General features: G+C 45.7%; 1 long non-coding RNA gene and 2 pseudogenes across 1 annotated transcript; 2 read left to right on the top strand and 1 right to left on the bottom strand.

The window, feature by feature from the left end:
- The first annotated feature begins 12230 nt into the window (after positions 1-12230).
- Positions 12231-15940, top strand: LOC123115210 (receptor-like protein EIX2; annotated as a pseudogene).
- Positions 15941-16057: 117 nt separating this feature from the next.
- LOC123115209 (receptor-like protein EIX2) lies at positions 16058-18767 on the top strand (annotated as a pseudogene).
- Positions 18768-18813: 46 nt separating this feature from the next.
- Positions 18814-19312, bottom strand: LOC123117509 (uncharacterized). Its single transcript, XR_006457397.1, has 3 exons — positions 19249-19312; positions 19071-19157; positions 18814-18997 (listed from the first exon to the last, which is right to left on the bottom strand). It is a non-coding gene; the product is annotated as an uncharacterized lncRNA (long non-coding RNA).
- Between the last annotated feature and the right edge of the window lie 2761 nt (positions 19313-22073).

Genomic DNA, 22073 nt, shown 5'->3' with positions numbered 1-22073 from the left:
CATAGAACTAGCCAGCTAATCACAATAAGGAATCATGTTAGTGGCCTCGATGCTGCTTCTCTAGGGTTTGGGGTCGCCCCGACACAACAACGCTTCGAGAGAGTTAATTTGTCGGGTAGGGGCGCGGCGGGAGGGGGTAGGAGACCAACATTGTTTTCTCTCTAGGGTTTGGGTGTCCTCGAGAGTTTTGGTCGAGCGAGAGGGCCGAGGGGGGGGGGTATTTATATCGACCGCCCCTCATGTCGAAGTTATCTCGAGGGGGTTATATCGACAACGATGCAACAACGACGAGAAAGGAAAATAATTAAGGAAAAGGAAGAAAAGAGGAAGAAGGAAGAAGGAAGAAGAAGAAAAAAGAGGAGAAGAAGAAAAAATAGAATTTTTTTTCTATTTTTTCTTCTTCTCCTCTATTCCTTTCTTCTTCTCCTCTTCTTTTTCTTCTTTTTTCCTCTTCTTATTTATTTCTCCTCTTCTTCCTCTCCTCTTCTTCATCTTCTTATTTTCCTTTTTCCTCTCATTCTTTTTCTTCTTCTTTCTTCCTTCTTCCTTCCTCCTCTTTTCTTCCTTTTCCTTATTTTACTTTAAATTTCTCCTCACTAACCTAAAATGCACTAACCTAAAATCGATATCTACTAACAACTTAAAAAAATAATACATATATGAAAAAATGCATATATGAAAGAAAAACATCATCATATCATCAACAGAAAAAATAGTATTTTTTCTAAAAATCTATCTTTTGCATATATACATCAACATATATATATATACACTAACCTAAAATGCACAAAAATGCTATCGGAGAGGGGGTATATCGACCCCCCTCATGTATCCACATACATACATCTATACATACATATATACTTACATATATGTATAAATTTTTGCATATATAAAGTTTTGCATATATAAAGTTTTTCTAAAATCTAACTTTTGCATATATGAACATATATACACAGAGAACATATACATATATATACACAGAGAACATATACATAAAATGCAAAAAAAATAAGAGGAAAGGGCGCCGGCAGCCGGACCGAAGGCGGCGGCGTGTGGTCGGGGCGACGACGACGGGGTTGGGGAAGGGGCGGTGCGCGCGGCGACGGCGACGGGGTCGGGTAACGGGTGGCGCGCGCGGCGACGGTGACGGGGTCGGGGCCGGCAGGGGAAGCGGGCGCGGTGACGGTGTCGGGGCAGTGGCTCGGCGGCGGCGACGGCGAGGTGGACCAGCCTGACGGCGTCGGGGCAGGGCTCAGCGACGACGGCGATGAGGAGCAGAGGCGTCGGGGCGAGAAGAAACAGATTGATTTTTGCGAAAACTGCCAAGTGCTGTATATATACGAAGGGCATTGGTCCCGGTTCGTGACACCAACCGGGACTAATGCCCCCTTTAGTCCCGGTTGGTTCGACCAACTGGGACCAAAGGCCTCTTTTTCGGCAGCCCAAAGGGCGGGAACCGGTGGCCTTTGGTCCCGGTTGGTGGCACCAACCGGGACTAATGCCCACCCTGTAGTCCCGGTTGATGCCACCAACCGAGACCAAAGGCCTCTGTGCTGCCCGCCTCGGGGCCAAAGTTTAGTCCCACCTCGCTAGTCGAGAGGGGCGCGCAGTGGTTTATAAGCCCCACTGCCGCACCCCTCTCGAGCTCCTCTCCACCGTAGGCTTTCGGGCCTACTTGCTATTGCTTTGCCTGATGGGCCTTCTGGGCCTACTGCGGGCCTGAATCCTGGCCCATAGTAGGGTTTCTAGTCGTATTCAGGCCGTGGGGGCCCAGTAGGAGGCATTTTTTTGTTTTTTGTTTTCTTTACTTATTGTTGCTATATTTATTTTTTTTCCAGTTTTTTTCTTTTGTTTTCTGCATTATTTATTTTCTTTTGTTTTTTGCTTTATTTTTAAATTGTTTTTGCTTTTAGATTTAGGAAAATTATAAACTTTCTGTTAGTGCCATTAGTTTTCAAATTTGAAAACATTTTTTTTGTTTTTTTTGTTTTCTTTCTTGCTTTATTTATTTTATTTTGTTTCTACTTACAACAAAATACTTATTGTTGTTTTTTTCTTTTGTTTTCTGCATTATTATTTTTTTTCTTTATTTTTTAATTGTTTTTTCTTTTAGTTTTAGGAAAATTATAAACTTTCTGTTAGTGCCATTAGTTTTCAAATTTGAAAACACTTCTTTTGTTTTTTTGTTTTCTTTCTTGCTTTATTTATTTTATTTTGTTTCTACTTACAACAAAATACTTATTGTTGTTTTTTTCTTTTGTTTTCTGCATTATTTTCTTTTTGCTTTATTTTTTAATTGTTTTTGCTTTTAGTTTTAGGAAAATTATAAACTTTCTGTTAGTGCCATTAGTTTTCAAATTTGAAAACACTTTTTTTGTTTTTTTGTTTTCTTTCTTGCTTTATTTATTTTATTTTGTTTCTACTTACAACAAAATACTTATTGTTGCTATTTTTAATTATTACGAGGGCCGAACCATAAGACATTAAAGCATTTCGAATGAACTATGAAAAAGTTGAAAGTTGGCATGGTATCATAAATTGACCCACATAGCATGTGCATGTACAAAACGGACAATGGTATCATACTCGTCAGTTACAAAGTTGGCATGGTATCATACACTGAAACTATGTAAAACATTTCAATGCGAAAACAAATGCGAACATAATCGCATCCAATGTAACAACTGATCCAACGGCATAATGATACCAAGCCTCGGTATGAATGGCATATTTTCTAATCTTTCTGATCTTCAAGCGCATTGCATCCATCTTGATCTTGTGATCATCGACGACATCCGCAACATGCAACTCCAATATCATCTCCTCCTCCTCAATTTTTCTAATTTTTTCCTTCAACAAATTGTTTTCTTCTTCAACTAAATTTAACCTCTCGACAATAGGGTCGGTTGGAATTTCCGGTTCAACAACCTCCTAGATAAATAAAATCTATGTCACGTTGGTCAGCATAATTGTCATAAACAATAAATGAACCAATAGTTATGAAAAGATAATATATACCACATCTGAATCATAGACAGGACGAGGGCCGACGGGGGCGGATACCAAAACCATCGCACTATATAAGATGCAATAATAAAAGTAAGAAAATTATACAAGTATCTATATAAACATACAAGTAAGAGTTTTTTTTCCTTTCAGAAAGAAGATAAGAACAAGAGGCTCACCACGGGGGTGCCGGCGACGAGATCGGCGCAGGCGATCGACGGCGGTGAAGACGGGGACGGGACGTGACAGACTGCTAAACCTAGACAAATATAGAGAAAAATGGAGCTTGGAGGTGGAGCTTGGAGAGGAGAAAGCTTAAGTAGTGTGGCTCGGGCATTCCATCGAACACCTCGTGTGCATAGGAGGTGAGCTAGAGCACCACAAAGCTCTCTCCTCGCCGGCCACGAAAAACAGAGCAGTGAGAGTGCTCTGCTCGCGGGGTATAGATAGGCAATTAATTGGTCCCGGTTTGTGGCTTGAACCGGGACTAAAGGGAAGCCTTTGGTCCCGGTTCAGGCCACCAACCGGGACAAATGGTGGTGGGCCAGGAGCAAGGCACATTGGTCCCGGTTCGTCCCACCAATCGGGACCAAAAGGTCCAGACGAACCGGGACCAATGGCCCACGTGGCCCGGCCGGCCTCCGGGGCTAACGAACCGGGTCCAATGCCCCCATTGGTCCCGGTTCTGGATTGAACCGGGACTGATGGGCTGACCCGGCCTGGACCATTGCCCCCTTTTCTACTAGTGAACGTATGTTGTTATGCGGTTTGACCGATAAAGATCTTCATAGAATATGTAGGAGCCAATATGAGCATCCAGGTTCCGCTATTGGTTATTGACCGGAAACAGTTCTAGGTCATGTCTACATAGTTCTCGAACCCGTAGGGTCCGCACACTTAACGTTACGATGACAGTTTTATTATGAGTTTATAAGTTTTGATGTACCGAAGGTTGTTCAGAGTCCCGGATGTGATCGCGGACATGACGAGGAGTCTCAAAATGGTCGAGACATAAAGATTGATATATTGGACGACTATATTCGGACACCGGAAGTGTTCCGGGTGATTTCGGAGAAAACCGGAGTGCCCGAGGGGTTACCGGAACCCCCCGGGGAAGTATTGGGCCTTAGTGGAGGTGGCGCGCCCCCTCCCATGGGGAGTCCGAATTGGACAGGGGGAGGGGGGCGCGGCCCCTCTTTCCCTCTCCCTCTCCCTCTCTTTCCTTCCCCCTTCCTCCTTCCTAGTTGGACTAGGAAAGGGGAGTCCTACTCCCACTAGGAGGAGGACTCCCCCCTCCTTGGCGCGCCCCCTAGGGCCGGCCGGCCTCCTCCCTTGCTCCTTTATATACGGGGGCAGGGGGCACGCCATGACACAGAAGTTGATCTTCGTGATCGTTCCTTAGCCGTGTGCGGTGCCCCCCTCCACCATATTCCACCTCGGTCATATCATAGCGGTGCTTAGGCGAAGCCCTGCGTCGGTAGAACATCATCATCGTCACCACGCCGTCGTGCTGACGGAACTCATCCCCGACACCCTGCTGGATCGTAGTCCGGGGATCGTCATCGAGCTGAACGTGTGCTGAACTCGGAGGTACCGTACGTTCGGTGCTTGGATCGGTCGGATCGTGAAGACGTACGACTACATCAACCGCGTTGTCATAACGCTTCCGTTTTCGGTCTATGAGGGTACGTGGACAACACTCTCCCCTCTCGTTGCTATGCATCACCATGATCTTGCGTGTGCGTAGGAAATTTTTTGAAATTACTATGTTCCCCAACATAATGCACCTGCACTAGCCTCAAATTTAGCAGCGTCTGCACTCTGAGAAGGCAAGAGTAAGGAGTAAGTTACTGTTTTTTCAACAACAACAAAAATGAAAACAACACCTTAATTTGTTACCAAAATTCTATGCTTTATCCAATTCATAAATAAGATGAATGCTGGAGAAAATATTAGGAGAAGATTTATCCCTAAAAGTGCAAGCAAGAAACTAGGAAATCAATAACTGAAGGCTTTTACCTAGCCTATAAATATACATGTATATCCACCACAAAAACGAAGTGGCATATGATAAAAATGCACTCTAACTAACAAATAAGATGTTGCTATGCACTATGTTTGGAATTAATTGATGAATTTATCATAATTAACCATGATAGATTTACATATGAAAGGAAATAAATTACTATTTACCATGTTAAAAAAACCCGGAACTGAGGTAATAACATACTTACATAGAACTAGGTGAGTTAAGGTGGACACACTTCCACACATTGTCGAAGATTTCAACTATGCAAGAATACTTTACATGGAAATTATATGTTTCATTCACCTAAAACATGGTCTTTATTTTTTTACTATGCAAGAAATCTTAATTTTAGGGTGGGTGCATGCACTTATGCATTCACATATTTATTTCACACTAGTAAAAGAACCCGTGCATTGTAACAGGAAAAAACCACATGTCCCTAGCACAATAATCATGACTGAAGACCTCAACGGGTCCACATGCATCACATCTATGATGCCGCTTATCCTCCTTCCCACCCTTGTCGATGGTGGCCTCAGTGCTCACACAATCACAACACATTAGGATGTGGTCAATTCTAAGGTGTCTTTCGTTCTCTCCAGAAAATGAGAAATCTACATTTTCACCAGGAGATTTTGCCGAGGCGTGCATTCCTGGTTATAGATGGTTTCTTTGTTCTCCAAACTGATTTGCCGAGGTGTTGATTTCCAATCCGGATGTAGCAAGTACGCAAGAAAGACGAATCATGCGCTATTGATTAAGGTTGTCCCCTAAATAGTTTTTAAGAATATTTAACAGTTAAAAATATCATATTCAATTCTACACATTTTTCTAATCAATTTGCATATATAACATGTCAAAATTGAAGTTAGGGTTTAGAAGATATGAATATTGGAATCGCATTTTTAAAGTATTTAACAGGTAAAATAGCACCATAGACTGTACACATTTTTCTAATCAATTTCCATATATAACATATCTAAATTAGAGCTACGATTTCAAAGATATGGATATTTTAAAAAATCATTTAAAACTGCCAAAAATAATAGATGGACGACGAGTTGATTAACCAAAAGATCAGGGGATTTTCCGAGAAAAAGTGAATCATTTTTTTCCACGGGTTGATTAACTAAAGATCAGAAGGTTTTCTAAAAAAAAGCCAATCGCTTTTTCTCACTTAACAATCTACCGCAGGTTGATTTTGAAGGAGTACAGGGCTTTTTTGTTGTTGCAAAAGTGACGACGGACGGGTAGAAGCACTCCTCACATTACTATTAGGTAGAGATATATTTGTACTGATGACCTACATGGCATGGAGCTGGTCAAATTGTCAGACAGCTAATTGCAAATGTGATATGTTATTACTGTCTTGTATATATTTGAGGAGGGATGGATTCTTATACTATAAATACGAAGTCAAATGATTGAAAGAACTAAATATAGACTTAAGAGTTAATGTAGAGGAGGAAGCATTCACCTTGAGAGGGATTACCAAATTCTGTGCTGCAGCCACCACGTACGCCCCTTGTTTAGAAACTCGTGGACGGAGGAGCACCCCGATGCCTTGGCAGCTCGGGTTAAATTCCCGGTCGGCTTCTCTCCATTGTTGGTCCTACCAATAAAAACCATAATACTATGAAATTTACCTAAAATTCAAATTTCCATAATCTCTCGTGTATTGTATTGTATTAGCTTCTCATCGCTCACATGCATACACTGCAATTGCATTCTCCCCTGCATTTTGGACAGCTCCAGGCATCTTGCAGCCCCACTCTTATATAATTCTCGCCGTACCTAATAAACAAACCAATAAGAAACAAGAACAATACATCATATGGTCGGCCCCATGGAAACACAAAAATTACATAGCAGAAACTCTTTTTATAACTATTACGCAAGCAATTTCGACAGTACTTGAGTGAGCACAACCGAGACTTCTTCATATTCTTGCAAGCTGCCATAAAGTTGATTGCCATTTTCTGACGGCACTGCAGAACGGAAAAGTATTAAATCCACGAGGAGTTGCCAGTGTAAAAGAGGGGGGAGGGCCAATGGTAATAGGTGGTCAAAATCCACGAGGAGTTGCCAGTGCAAAAGAGGCGGGAGTGCCAATGGTAATAGGAGGTCATTCGCTCACCTGGTGGCGGGTCTTCTCGATCTGCAGCAAAACGCCGTTGCTCTCCATGCTGTAGGCACCATTGCTAGTCTTTGTGGCGACCCTCTCCATGCTGTAGGTGTAATTGTTCTCCTCGCCATGGGCATCATCCCTCTCAGGGGAGACGTTCACCATGCCGCCGCCGCCATTCCACTCAAGGGAGCAAGGGACCGTGATGTCCATGGAAGAGCTCCAGATGTTTGGTAGAGCAAGGGGGAGAAGCCTAAAATCTTTGACAAAAAATAGGAATGGGAATGAAGAGATAAATATCGGCTCGCGTGTGCCTCTAAAAAAAGTAGGAGAGGCTAGTGGTAACTGATGCCAGCCAGTTGCCCTAATCTTGTTGAGAAATCATTCATTTTGTGTGACATTGCACCGTCTTCCCTCGTTCATCCATGTATGTGCATGTCTATCATTATTGATGAAATGGGTTAATAAATAGGGGTGAAACCATCTTTTTTCCTTTTCTTGTTTTACTTGGGTCTGACTAAAATCTCAAAATATGCCTTTGTCTCATCTCCATTAATATTATTTTGGTTGTATGCCATTCTAAAAATTTACCACCGGAGCCATTGTACAAAGTTTATTTACCCAATATGATGTCCTGGAACAAAATCTTTTTCCCTCGAAGCACCAAAAAATGCGGGTACAAGATCTCTTATTCCAGAGTGATAGAATGTTGGCCATCCAATGTGCAACACAACACAAGCATTGTGTGACTTAAAGGTGGTGGCAGAAGGGGATGTGGCGTCCATAGAGAGTATTTTGAATCTTGGGAGGCCCACCGGTGTTTTCCCATTCCATTTTTGCCTCTACTATTACGCTTCATGCCCGAGACACCTCCTCGATGCCAACTCCTTGTTATTTATTTCTATGGTTCTCTAGCACTGGCTCATTGGAGAGGAAGGATCTGGGTTCATGCAAGGCAATGTGTGTGTGCTCGCTCTCGACCCTATAGGGTAGCGAAGGGGACCAGAATGCCATGTGTGGCTGCAAAACTGTTTGTTATTGAGGGGTGTGCATGCTTGCCCTCGACACGAGGTGTGTGGCATAGATGATCGAGAAGGAAACACACGACTGAGAGAGACCCTCCAAATGATGACATGACAACACCCTACATATGACATAGAAGACGCCCACCATGCGACGATGATTGCGAGTCGTGAGGTGCTCGTGTCAACCCATGGGCCTCTGACTCGAATGAAAGAGAATTTCCCACCGCCGAACCTCCTCCAAACCTTCTTTTTTTGCAAGCAAAGGCTTAATCTTCTTCCTTCGCTCAACCTGCGCGCCCCTCCTTCACCCTTCTTCTCCCCCATGTCCTGGTCCCGAGAAGAGAAATTGCCCCACCCCATCTCTTTCAGAATCTATCTAGATTGCTTGCCGGCCTCCAACCCTCCCCAATATTCACTAGCATATTTGGGGTAAAACGCCCCATAAATTATTACGATAACGACATACAACTTGGCCATACAAAAAATCGGGCAAAATTTGCTAGAATCTAAACACTAAAATCAGCTCATGTACACATTTTATATATTGTAGCTAGACCCACATATATATATACTTCTATATAGCTAATGTATGGATATTGGCATCTCTATATAAAACTAGCGAGATTTGTAGAACAGCGGCAGCTCGCGTGGATTAGAATGTGAGGGATAGGAGGGAAACCGGGAGAGGAGGAGGAGGGTTTACCGGGAGGAGCGGCGGCGGCAGCGCTCGATGCTAGTTGCTCGCCGGTGGCGACGTGCAATGTGTCCCCAAAAGGGCTGGTGTTGGCGCGAGCTCCCACTCGGTCGGGTGGAAAGGCGAACAAATGCTTGGGTGAGGCGAGCGGGCGTAGACGGATTTCGGGAGCGCCGGCGGCGGGCCTTCGGCTGCAGGGGTCGAATTGCGCGGCCAGGGGCCATCAGATCTCGATCTGGAGCCGCCGGATCAAGGGAAGAGGTAGTTGGCTGGTTGGCAGATGCCAAGTGGTGGCTAGGGTTAGGAGGAGCGCGAAAAATGAGGAGGGGTTAGAGTTTAGTCCATATTTGGTAGGAAGGGGCTACTATTTGTAGGAAGGGTTAATGGGGCTATTTGGGCTAGGATTTAGGTGGGCTAACTGGACTAGGATTTAGGTGGGCTGATTGGGCTGTGTAGATGGCTAGGCTTAGAGAAGAGGGGGAGTAAAGGCCCATGACATTTTATTTAGCAAAATTGTTTAGTATTTATTCGCCTACTATCTCCTCCCATATTCAAATGTTTGAGTAGCAAACGGACTTCAAATCACACGAATTCAATGTGCGGCCTTGGTATAATATAATTAGGCCACATGCAAACTTACGACTTGTATTGAGAACATTTACTTCCTATTTACAAAATAAGTATAGATGGTGCCACAAGGCTATGTGCAATGTGTCCGGTGAGTCTCGAAGAAACGGGCAAAAGGGGAGAGGATACTATTCACCTTTCCAGAGGAACGACGAAATAAATAGTGCTCGAGGTTTAATAAAAACACCCAAATAATCCGGTACAAAGGCAACGTGTTGCCTATGCAATGAGGCAACAACAACAACAACAACAACAACAACAACAACAACAACTAGGAAACAAAAAATATGCATGTGCATGGAAATGCCAAAAGAAAGGTTTGCGAAGTACTCCCTCCGTCCCATAATATAAGAGTGTTTTTACACTAGTGTAGTGTAAAAAATGATCTTATATTATGGGACGATGGGAGTAGTTGATTCATTGAAATAAAAGTTGACATGGCGGTGCATTTTTATAAGAAAAATACAGATAAAGTTAACACCGCTAAGACCATAATGTTGTGTGAGGGTATGAGTGATGTGTTGACGATATACTTGGGTTGCTTATTGTCTTTTTTTGAAACGGAGGCAAAAGTTTTGCCTCATCGATTAATTAAGATGAAGAGAATTGCCCAGTTAATTAACGGAAAACCGAGCGAAAACCAATACAAATGGAGCACAGACAAACTACTCACATGGCATGAAACCCCACAACAGCACGAGCGGCCCATCACACTCGCTGAATACACAACATCCACAAACCCCGAGGCATCTCCGAACCCAGAACGTCAAACCGACAAGTAGCCAAAGACGTCTTGCCTTTGGCGCCACTCTTGGTTTTGCCCACCTTCTTTTGTTTGTCCCTTATTGGCGCCCCCATCAGGAGGCAAGCAATTGACCTGCCCAAACCAGGTCTAGAAATCTTCACGCTGGCTAGCAAGTCACAAAGTTCCTTCGCGAAGAGAGCATTTGAATTTGAGGTAGGTGCTAACATAAGTGGCTCAATGGTCATGCCACTCACAGGCATCACCTGCCCGATGGTCACATACGAGGGAATGGCGACAACATCTAAAATGCCGCGCGCCATGATGCCGAGAGGTAGGTTGTTTGACGCCTGGCAAGGCTCCATGGGGGGGTGAGGACACCAGGTCCACCTCCAAAGTCTGGAGAGAGTCCAACTTGAGTTGCTCCATCGACAAAGGCGAAACAGGTTCCCACACAACACCTGTAGCTCACACATGATTTGTAGCACCGGGGACACAACCTCAGCGGTGGCCTCACGCTCGAAGTCCGGCAACACATGAGGCGCCAAACTAGACCCAACACAGGGCAAGAATCCCGAAGCACGAGGGGAGAAGCAGCCATAGAGACCCACATTTTTGTCGCCCTCGAAGTCAACAACAAGTTTTGGCAGAGGAGGCGACATAGGAGGGAGTGGCGCCTCAGCCGTTACAGGAGATAGCCTGCCCAAAGCAACCTCCACATGCTCCAGAAGGCTCTTCAGCCCGCAGCAACCATCCATGCATTGAATCAACCACATCACTCAAAGGCTGAATCGCCATCACCATTTGCAAGGAAGCCATGCCTTGCAGCTCAGAGTGTAGCAGCTCGGCTTGTGCAGCAAAGACATGCTGAAGTGTCACCTCAACAAAGGCTGGAGAACCAGCAGAAGAAGAAACAACCGACGCCGAGGAGTCACGTCGAATCTCCTTGGAGGGAAGCGTGTGTGGCATCAGACCAGGCCTGACATAAAGGTGGATGAAGATGATGGTGTCGAGGTGGAACAATGACGAAGCAGAACGGTTATTGAGCAAGCTGAGGGGACGCCAAGCATTCCAACACTCACGGGCCTAATGACCGTTCCCGAAGCAACACGAGCATCGAAAGGGATCCCTGCACTTCGCCGCACGATGTCCAGTAACAAGGCACCTACATCATCGACCATGGAGCCACGCGGGGATGGGCCGAGGGGACGAAGCCGGAGCTGGTGACACTAGACGATGCGGACCATGCCGCAGCCGCACCTCCTGCCAACCCTTGCAGGTAGCTTCCTCACGCTCAACGCTCACCCCGTTGGAGCACTTGGAAACCAGCGGCGTTTGCGGGGCCGGCTCTACTCCATCCTCATCATCTTCATCATAATGTCAGTCATCGAGGGAGCTCCACGAAGACCGCACCATGTCCGTAGCCAAAGCATCAAAAGCACCCGAGGCAGCCAGCAGCTCTCCAGCCCTCATGCAGTAAGAGGGCCCAGTGACATGACCGCCATCTCCAGCAGCAATGACGGGTGATGCGGTACGTGTTGGCGTCGCGAGGACCAGATTGGAGCTGGTCGACGACTCGGACGTGGACGAAACCTCACACAAGACCAGTCGTCCATGCACGGTCGGGTTAGCCTTGCGGGAGGCAAGGGAGGCCGCAGCGAAGCCATGCACAGATGGCGGTGGCAGACGGGCGGGGGCGACGCAGGCAGCAGGAGCAGCCACAGAGGACAGGGCGGCTCCCATCGTCAGAGCAGCAGGAGGGCGAGGCCGGCCCGAAGGTCGCCATGAATCGGTCCGGGGAAGGAGGCGTCGGAGCCTGGCCGCCACAAGCAGAGCGAACGGAGGTCGAGGCGGAGCAGCAGTAACTGGACGAGGCCGCTGCACCGGAGGTCTGCCGAGGAAGAAGCGGGTGGCCGCGCCGCGCGCCCACCCGCGAGCGCGAACGGGAGGTGTCCATCTCCTCACATGAGGCATGCAGGATGCAGCTGAGCAGGGGCACCGGATCTGGCCTCGGCGGCCACATGAGAAGGACGGATTTGGCGGCATCGCGGGCGGACACTCACCCGACGAAGGAGTGCTGTCGATGGATAGGCGTCGAGTGCAGCAACCGAACCGGCCATGTCATCAAGCTTGAGCTCTACGGGTCTAACACCATGGGTTGGCCGATGGGAGGTGAGATAAACCCCTCCTTGCTCACTCTACGACATCTGAGGCACCTTGATCTCTCGTTCAACGACTTTGGTGGAATGCCCATTCCGGAGTTCATCGGTGGCCTCCGGAGCCTAACGCATCTCCTCCTCTCCGGCTCGTTTTTCGGCGGGCAAATCCCTCCCCACCTCGGAAACCTCTCCAACCTGCTCATCCTTGACCTCTCGAATCAGCTGCACAGTTGTTACTCGCCTGATCTCGCATGGGTCTCGCAGCTAGGGAAGCTACATTACCTTGGCATGTCCCAGGTGGACCTTAGCACCGCCGTCGACTGGGCTCATGTTGTTAACATGCTCCCCTCCCTCGTAAGTCTTGAACTACAATCTTGCGGACTTCAGAGCACTATGCCTCCACCGTTGCACTCCAACCTCACATCACTAGAGGACCTCTACCTCGACTCCAACTCCTTTAACTCGCCCTTTGGAGCCAACTACTTGGCTTGGGATTTACCTGCTCTTAGAATTCTTAAAATGCATAGCTGCGGGATCTGGGGACCTATCCCTGCCGAGGTCGGAAACTTTACCTACATCCAATCATTGTTCCTTGACAATAACAACTTCTCCGGCATGGTGCCATCGACCTTCAAGAAACTCAAGAAACTACAAATGCTAAAATTATCACACAACCTCATTAGCGGGGGCATAGAAGATCTATTGTTGCATAGATTGCCAACAGATGAGTTACAAGAGTTGCACTTGAACCACAACAACTTGGCAGGGAGAATCCCAGCTCGTTTAGAGCACTTTAGCAGCTTGACAACACTTCGGCTGAATGACAACAAACTATTTGGAGAGGTACCCGTTGGTATACGAGAACTCACAAATTTAAAGGAGTTACGGTTAAACTCAAACAACCTACATGGTACAATCACTGAAGACCATTTCATGAACCTGACTAGCCTAGAAGTGTTGTGGCTCTCCAATAATTCATTAACCATGTTGGTTAACAACACATGGAACACTCCATTCAAATTAACTTCAGCGAGCTTTCGATCTTGCATCCTAGGACCACAGTTTCCAACATGGATTAGCCAAACAACACTCGGCACTCTTGATATTTCAAATACAAGTATACATGATTCCATTCCTGATGAGTTTTGGGCTGCAGTTTCCCGTGCTAAAATTTTGGATTTGTCGGGAAATCGAATTGTTGGCAGGCTTCCCACGGTTTTTCTGTTTGGTGGATTGGAAGCTATGATATTGGATATCAGTTCTAACCAACTTGTTGGCCTGATTCCAACACTCCCAAAGAGCCTTCTCTACTTGGACCTCTCTGGGAACAACCTATCAGGCGAACTGCCAAAAGATATTAGAGCACCAAAGATGCAAGTACTCATGCTCTTCAAAAATTCCTTTTCCGGCATCATTCCATGCTCCCTGTTTGAGTTGGAACAATTGAAGTTCTTAGACCTATCAGAGAACCAACTAAATGAAACATTGCTAGATTGCCCTCATGCACCAGAAACTTCAAATCTTTTCATGCTTAGCTTGAATAACAACAATCTTTCGGGAGAATTTCCATCGTTTCTTCAGAGGTGTAAAGAACTGAAATTCCTTGATCTGGCATACAATCAATTTTCTGGGAACTTGCCGACGTGGATCGGTTCAAAGTTACCATACTTGGCATTTATGCGGTTGCGGTCAAACATGTTCTCTGGTGGTATCCCTATTGAACTCACTGGGATAAAGGGGCTTCAGTATTTAGACATTGCAAGTAATAACATCTCAGGGGACATACCAATGTCACTTGGGAATCTTGTGGCGATGGCTCATACTCCCAACCAACAAGATGCCCTTTTCCAAATTGTCCGCTTTCGATTGGCTTCCACATATATGTACCTCATCAATCCCACTGATATGGATAGTTTGGTGGTGGTCACAAAGGGTCAACAGCTTGAATACACAACAGGAATCGCGTACATGGTGAACATTAATTTTTCCTGCAACAGATTAACAGGGAAGATTCCCCAGGAAATTGGCATGCTCGTAGCATTAACAAACTTGAACTTGTCTTGGAATCATCTCAGCGGCATAATACCCCAAACTATTGGTGAGCTACGGGCCATGGAATCTTTCGACCTCTCTCGTAATGAGCTCTCTGGTGAAATCCCTACAAGTTTAGCATCTCTAACATCATTGACTCATTTGAACTTGTCATATAACAATCTAATGGGAACAATACCATCTGGAAATCAGTTAAGGACTCTGGATGACCAGCCATCCATCTATGTTGGCAACCCAGGTCTCTGTGGTCCACCTGTATCAAGCAACTGTTCAGGAACTGGAATCACCCCACGGGCTCTTCAATATCAGCATGAGGGCATGAGCGATGTGTTGTCATTATACCTCGGTATTGGCACCGGGTTTTTAGCTGGTCTCTGGATTGTCTTTTGTGGCTTCTTGTTCAAGCGGAATTGGAGAAATCGTTGGTTCTCGTTTTGTGACAGCATGTATGATTGGATTTATGTGAAAGTGGCACTGAGTCGGGCTTCACTGGCAAGGAAAATGCAGTAAGGGCTGGCTGAGATCATCGCTAGCTGGAACTTATGTTCTTACATAGTTTATGAATCTGGGATTAGTATTAAGCCCCTTTTGTCTTATGTAACGCTCTTCTTTGCCATCTAAGTTGTAGCATGATGAAATGTGCATGTTTTCATCTTATGGATACGTATATGAAGTAAGACATGTGTATGGTTGTATTACCAAAAATTTCAGTGATAATAAATATTGTCCTATGTGTTGCCTCATCAGAATTCAGAGGCTCTCGAACCTGAGGCGACATTGCCCAAGCTTGTTGCCTCATCAGGATTCAGAGCCTCGCATTGCCGCATACGGTATTGACGTGTGAGTTGCAATGTGACGAAGGGATCTTCAGTCTGCTCTGCAACAACCGATCGAGCACCAAATCAGACGATTGTCTCACCCGCGAATCATGGCGACCGAAAAAAACCTGGACACGAACGACTCACCTTGGCACCAACGCCGACAACCACACCTTTGGCACGAAACTATACACACGCATGAACACACACTTACTACATGGAGCTGGTACCCTGGGGATACGCCGTCGGGCCGGGTAGGGCCGCCATGCCAAACCAGCAGAGCTACGAATCAGTTTAGGTGATATACTGAAACCCGAAAAAATGGTAATGTTCTAAGTATACTGAAAGAGATAGAAACCAAACCATCCCCAAAACTAGCCACTGGATAGTACTGTACTCTAGAACGTTTTGAGTCAGAGATGGAGTGCTAGCTAGGATATCATAAGAAAATTCCTACTACTCCCTCTGTAAACAAATATAAGAGCGTTTAGGTCATTAAAGTAGTGATCTAAACACTCTTATATTTCTTTACGGAGGGAGTACTATTTTGTAACGTAGTTAATGTGTACTGTACAAAGGAGCTGAGCTCAGCAGACAGCAAGCAGTGCGTGGATGTGCTGGTCTCAACTTGCCGCCGTTTACGACTTTGACGAGCTACCCTGTTTGGTATGTGGAATTTTATGCTGCTGTGGATATACAACCGACAGTCCAATTTTCGCATCTCAATTCAGTCAGCTTGGTTGGCGGACGGTGCATTTCGCTGTTGCTACCGGGAAAATGACGAGGCCAAGGCATCTGATCCGAGTTGTGGTGATCCTCCTAGCGACGTGGTCCCTCCTCTTCCTCCGGAGCTCGTCGGCCGCAGTCGTGCCTAAACTCCGACCACCGCCACCAGCAGCAGCGCCAGGAGGCACCCTCTGCATCCCCCGCGAGCGGGACGCGCTTCTCGCCTTCAAGGCTGGCCTCACCGACCCGAGCAACTACCTTTTGTCATGGCGGGGCGAGGTGGACTGCTGCCGGTGGACCGGCGTCGAGTGCAGCAACCGGACCGGCCATGTCGTCAAGCTCCAGGTCAGAAGCCACACCAACTCGGAAGGTGAACTCGTGCCCGGAACTACCATTGGAGGTGAGATAAGCTCCTCCTTGCTCACTCTGCGTCATCTCAAGCACCTGGACCTCTCGTCCAACAACTTCGGCGGCGGGCCCATCCCGGAGTTCATCGGTGGACTCGGGAGCCTGACACATCTCCTCCTCGCCAACTCGTACTTCGGCGGCCGGATCCCTCCCCACCTCGGAAACCTCTCCAACCTGCTCGTCCTTGACCTCTACGACTACCATCAGTCCCACAGTTGTTACTCGCCTGATCTCGCATGGGTGTTGCGCCTGCGGAAGCTACGCCACCTCGCCATGTCCGGGGTGGACCTAAGTGCCACCGTCGACTGGGCTCATGCTGTCAACATGCTCCCCTCCTTGGTACTCCTTGAACTAGTATCTTGCGGGCTTCGGAACACTATGCCGCTGCCGTTCCGCTCCAACCTCACATCACTAGAGATCCTCCATCTCGAGTCCAACTCCTTTAACTCGTCCTTTGGAGCCAACTACTTGGCTTGGGACCTACCTGCTCTCCAACATTTTTACATGGATAGCTGCGGAATCAAGGGCTCTATCCCTGACGCAGTGGGAAACTTGACCTCCATTCAGTCACTGTCCCTTGGCAGAAATAACTTCTTTGGCATGGTGCCATCGACCTTCAAGAAACTTGAAAAATTGCGATTCCTCAACTTAGGGGGCAACTTCATTGGCGGGGACATACAAGATCTATTGCACAGATTGCCAACGGATGAGTTACAACAGCTATACTTGTACCAAAATAATTTGACAGGGAACCTTCCAGATTGGCTAGAGCAATTTAGCAGTTTGTCCATACTTTGGCTCCATAATAACAAACTATCCGGAGAGATACCGATCAGTATAAGGGAACTCACAAGGTTAAAGGAGTTACGGCTGGATTCAAACAACTTGCATGGTATCATCACCGAAGAGCATTTCAGGAATCTTACTGGCCTACAGGTTCTATGGATCTCCAATAACTCCTTAACTATGCTGGTTGACAGCACGTGGAACTCTCCATTCAAATTAACTTCAGCGGGCTTTAGATCTTGCATCCTAGGCCCCTGGTTTCCAACATGGATTAGCCAACCAACACTCGACATTCTTGATATTGCAAACACAAGTATACATGATTTCATTCCCGTTGAGTTTTGGATGGCAATGCACAATGTGAAAGTTTTGGAGTTATCGGAAAATCGGTTTGTTGGCAAGCTTCCCACTTTTTCTATATTTGGTGCATTGGAAGTTGTCGTGTTGGATATCGGTTCAAACCAGCTTGATGGCCCGATTCCGGCACTCCCAAAGAACCTAGTCTACCTGGACCTCTCTAGGAACAACCTATCGGGTGCACTACCGTCAGATATTGGAGCGCCGATGGTAGAAACACTCATGCTCTTCCAAAATTCTTTTTCCGGAACCATTCCATGCTCCCTGTTTGAGTTGCAGCAACTGAAGTTCCTCGACCTATCAGAGAACCTACTGAACGGCACATTGCCCAATTGCCCTGAGATACCCAAAAGGTCAAATATCAGCATGCTTAACTTGAATAGCAATGATATTTCAGGAGAATTCCCATCAATTCTCAAGAGGTGTAAAGAGCTAAAATTCCTTGACCTGGCATACAATAAATTTTCTGGGAGGTTACCAACATGGATCAGGTCAAAGTTACCATACTTGGCATTTCTGCGGTTGCGGTCAAACATGTTTTTTGGTGGCATCCCTTCCAAAATTACCAAGATGAATCGGCTTCAGTACTTAGACATTGCAAGCAACAACATCTCAGGGAACATACCAGTTTCACTTGGGAGCCTCGTAGCTATGGCTCATACTCCCAATCAACAAGATGGCCTTTCCCAATATGTCCAAATTCAACTGCCTTCGTCGGGAACTGTTGGTGCTACTAATGGTGATAGCTTTTGGGTAGTCACAAAAGGTCAGCAGCTTGAGTACAAAACAGGAATTAATTACATGGTAAACATTGATCTTTCCAGCAACAGTTTGACAGGGCAGATTCCTCAGGAAATCGGCATGCTCGTTGCATTGAAAAGCTTGAACTTGTCATGGAATCACCTTAGTAGCATAATGCCCCAAACTATTGGTGAGCTTCGTGCAGTGGAATCTCTGGATCTCTCCCATATATAATGTGCTCTCTGGTGAAATCCCTACAAGTTTGGCAGACCTGACATCATTGGCCCACTTGAACTTGTCGTATAACAATCTGACAGGAAGCATACCTTCCGGCAATCAACTACAAATTTTGGACGACCCGGCATCCATCTACATCGGCAACCCAGGTCTCTGTGGTCCACCCATCTCAAGGAACTGTTCAGGAACTGAAACCTCTCCACGGGCTCCTGAAGATGAGCATGAGGGCATGATAAAATCTCACCGTTGCCATCTTATGAATATGTGTATGAATTCAGACATGTGTAAGGCTGCATGACCAAATTGCAGTAATGATAAATAGATGAAAGCAGTTGGCTCTCGAACCTGCGGCGACATTGCCCAGTCTTGCTGCTTCATCAGAATTCAGAGTCTCACACTGGCGCGTACAGACTGTACTGACCCGTGAGTTGCAGTGTGACGAGGGGATCTTCGCATTCTTCTCTGCAGCAACCGAGCGCCAAATCAGACGAGCATCCCGGCCATGAATCACAGATACGGATGAATCGTCCTTCACCTGGATCCACACGTCGGGGGCGCATCCGTTGGTGAGTAGGACGGCTCCGGGGGCGATGAGCTCGTGATGTCTCTGTACCTGGATCAGCTGCGACGGCAGGGCGAAGCGGGTCGTAAGAAATTCAGTGAAGGCGGAGAGCGCGCGCGCGTGTTGGTTGCAGCTGGAGTGAGTCGCTGACCTTGAAGGCGGGCGGTGGAGGGAGTCGGCGGAGCCCGTCGCGCCGCTCGTTGTGCGCCGCCGAGCCAAGAAAAGTGGCGACAGGGTTTTCTCTTTATTTTTGGCCGTTCCGCGGGAGCCGTTGGGCCTCCGCAGTTACATGGATGGGCTGCTAATGTGAGGAGATATCCTCGGCTTGTTTTGGTTGGACTTGGGCTCTCCGACCCTGGGCTTGCCGACCTTTCCTATTCCGCCGCTCTCCCGGAAAAAAGAACTACTACTTCATCTAAAAAAAACTAACAACTATAATTAGAGGGTTTATCTTAAATAATTTGAGGGTACTCTCTGCAAAGGTCACACATTTCTTTCATGGTGACAAGTAGCGTACCCATTTCTTTGCAAAGGAGGTTTAACCGCACTTGCTGCCTGTCCGTCCACATTACTGCTAGCCCCACCTGCCCGCTACGATCGGTCTGCGTACACAATCTATAACGTATTTACCATTGACCGTATATGAAATTTATTATTTGACAGCACAGATCCCCATGCTGAGATGGACGTCCAGGATATAGGGTTCATTTGGACCCCAGTACCAAAACGCCCCTCCTAGTTGTAGCCATCTATACATGGAGAAGTACACCAAGCGCACCTAAACAATATTGTTCCTTCTCATATGATTTGCTATCAATGCACAATGTAAGTGGCACAGATACAACACCTTCTTCCAGTGCTTTTGTTCGATTCACTGCTTAGTTATAAGTAATCTCAAAGTTAATTACGTGAACCCTAGTGGACATATTACTGTATAATCATAATGTTATATGGTAGAGTAATAATTTTCTCTACATTTTCACAGGTAGAGGAATAGGGGTGCATGAGCACGAAATTGGCCATGGGTGCTACCCAAGGGTGAAACAAACACAAGGTGTTGCATCTGTCCATCCATTGATACTAGTTAGCATGCACGTGCAATGCATGTTTTTCTTACAAAGAAAAAACATGTTCATCCTAGTTAATAGGTTCAACAAAAATAAATAATAAAAGTTTAGTGATGTACTACGAAATATTGAAAAAGAACAATAGATCATAATAATGCATTAATAATGAAGTAATCATTTTCTTTTGGCACATGAATAATGATTTAGTTTGTTGTTATGAGTGGAGGAGATTTCCTTAACGGAGAAGAGTCACCAACATATCCAAACTTCTTATGCAAAAGGTATATATTGAAACTTTTGAGGGATGTTGTTGCATTCTACAGCTCTAGTATTCTCCCACAAAATGTTGAGCCGGGGCGGCATGCGATTTGAGAGAGCTAGGCAGGCGTAGGTTTGACACTGGCGGCGCCAGCATGGGGATACGGTGTGAAAGTTATTTTATCTGAGCGGAGGCAGTTTTTGAGGAGGATGTATGGTGGTGGAAAGCGTCCGGCAGCCTTATTTTTGGCTAATGTGTTTTTTCAATTACGTTATATATGTATCACGGTTTGTTTTCTAATGCAGGTGTAATTAAGGTGCGATGATTCTTAATTTAGGTGTTCTTAGGAACTGCGTCACTCTTCTGATTGCACCACTGTGTCACTTTCTCAATCCAAGCTCACAACTGCCGTCAAAGGCACACCCGGCTAACAATCCCCCCCCCCCCCCCAACACTCTAGATCCACACTTCAAATTCCAAACACGTACCATTGCATTTATGTAAGTCATTACAAATTGGCAATTAGAAAAACTAGTAACTATCTGTGTCGCTCTTCCAATATCTCTCTTCTCCGCCACTTCACTCGATCTCACCTTGTTTTGGCATGTAGCTTTTTTATGTCAATAATTCATATTCCCCATCTAGCTACCATCATGTTGCTCTCTTACTCCATCTGGACGAGTGTCTCCATGCATCGCGCTTTCCACTGTGCCTAGCACAATCTGTGTTGCTGCCCGCTGTTGGAGAAATAGAGCAAAAACTTCAGCATCAGGTAGAGCAGCTTTCTAATGGATGAACGGCTACAACAATTAGGAGTCATCTTTTGTCTATGGACAAAAATAAGGACAACGAAAGTAGCACGTAAACATACATAGAAACTTGATAAGTATAAAGATTAAAGATGAATAGCTTCTAGAAGGATACATGGTCAACCATACTATATAGTTTCAAGCAATCTATCCAGTGTTGATTCGTTACGAAAAAAAACAAACCATTTGCTAGATATAGTTAATTGACCCATCCTCTTTCCAAATGAAGTGGATTTTTCAGCATTGTTGTCTGTATAGTACTTTTAGTATACAATAGGTTATATTTTACCTTTTAAATAGTTTTTGTTAGGTATCACTATAAATCTTTAATATTTTTTAGGCTAGCCCACCAGTACAAAAAGGTGCACATTGGCTCCCTCATTTGCCAAAATGGGTGACAAATAGGGTTTTCCAGTTTCTGCCACGTCTGCAAATGTTAACCTATCCAGCACAGAGAGACCTCACATACGGTGTGTAGATAGGACGTGGAGTCTCTACTCCCGAGCTCAAATGCTCTCTAATGAATAACAAAATAAAAAATAAGCAAGAACATTCAAAAAACGCTGAACTTTTTTTATGCAAAGTTTGACAAATGTTTTGTGTGCTTGCAAAAATTTATCATAAAATGATATTCCTAGAAGTTGTGGTAAAAACAAAAAACAAAAGCGGTGCTCCCAAAATGCTATTTCAAAAATATTTTGGAGTACTGATTATTTTTGCCATGACTTCCGCGAGTGTTATTTCGGGATGAAATTTTTTATGCACTGAGAACATGTGTCAAAGTTTGCACCAAAAAAATTAATTTTTTTGGAATTTACTGAGTAGAAGGGGACTTTCAGTG

Source organism: Triticum aestivum, chromosome 5B, assembly GCF_018294505.1.
Source record: "Triticum aestivum cultivar Chinese Spring chromosome 5B, IWGSC CS RefSeq v2.1, whole genome shotgun sequence".
Taxonomy (NCBI): Eukaryota; Viridiplantae; Streptophyta; class Magnoliopsida; order Poales; family Poaceae; genus Triticum; species Triticum aestivum.
The sequence above is the reverse complement of the archived record's forward strand: the minus strand, read 5'-3'. Positions and strand labels throughout refer to the sequence as shown.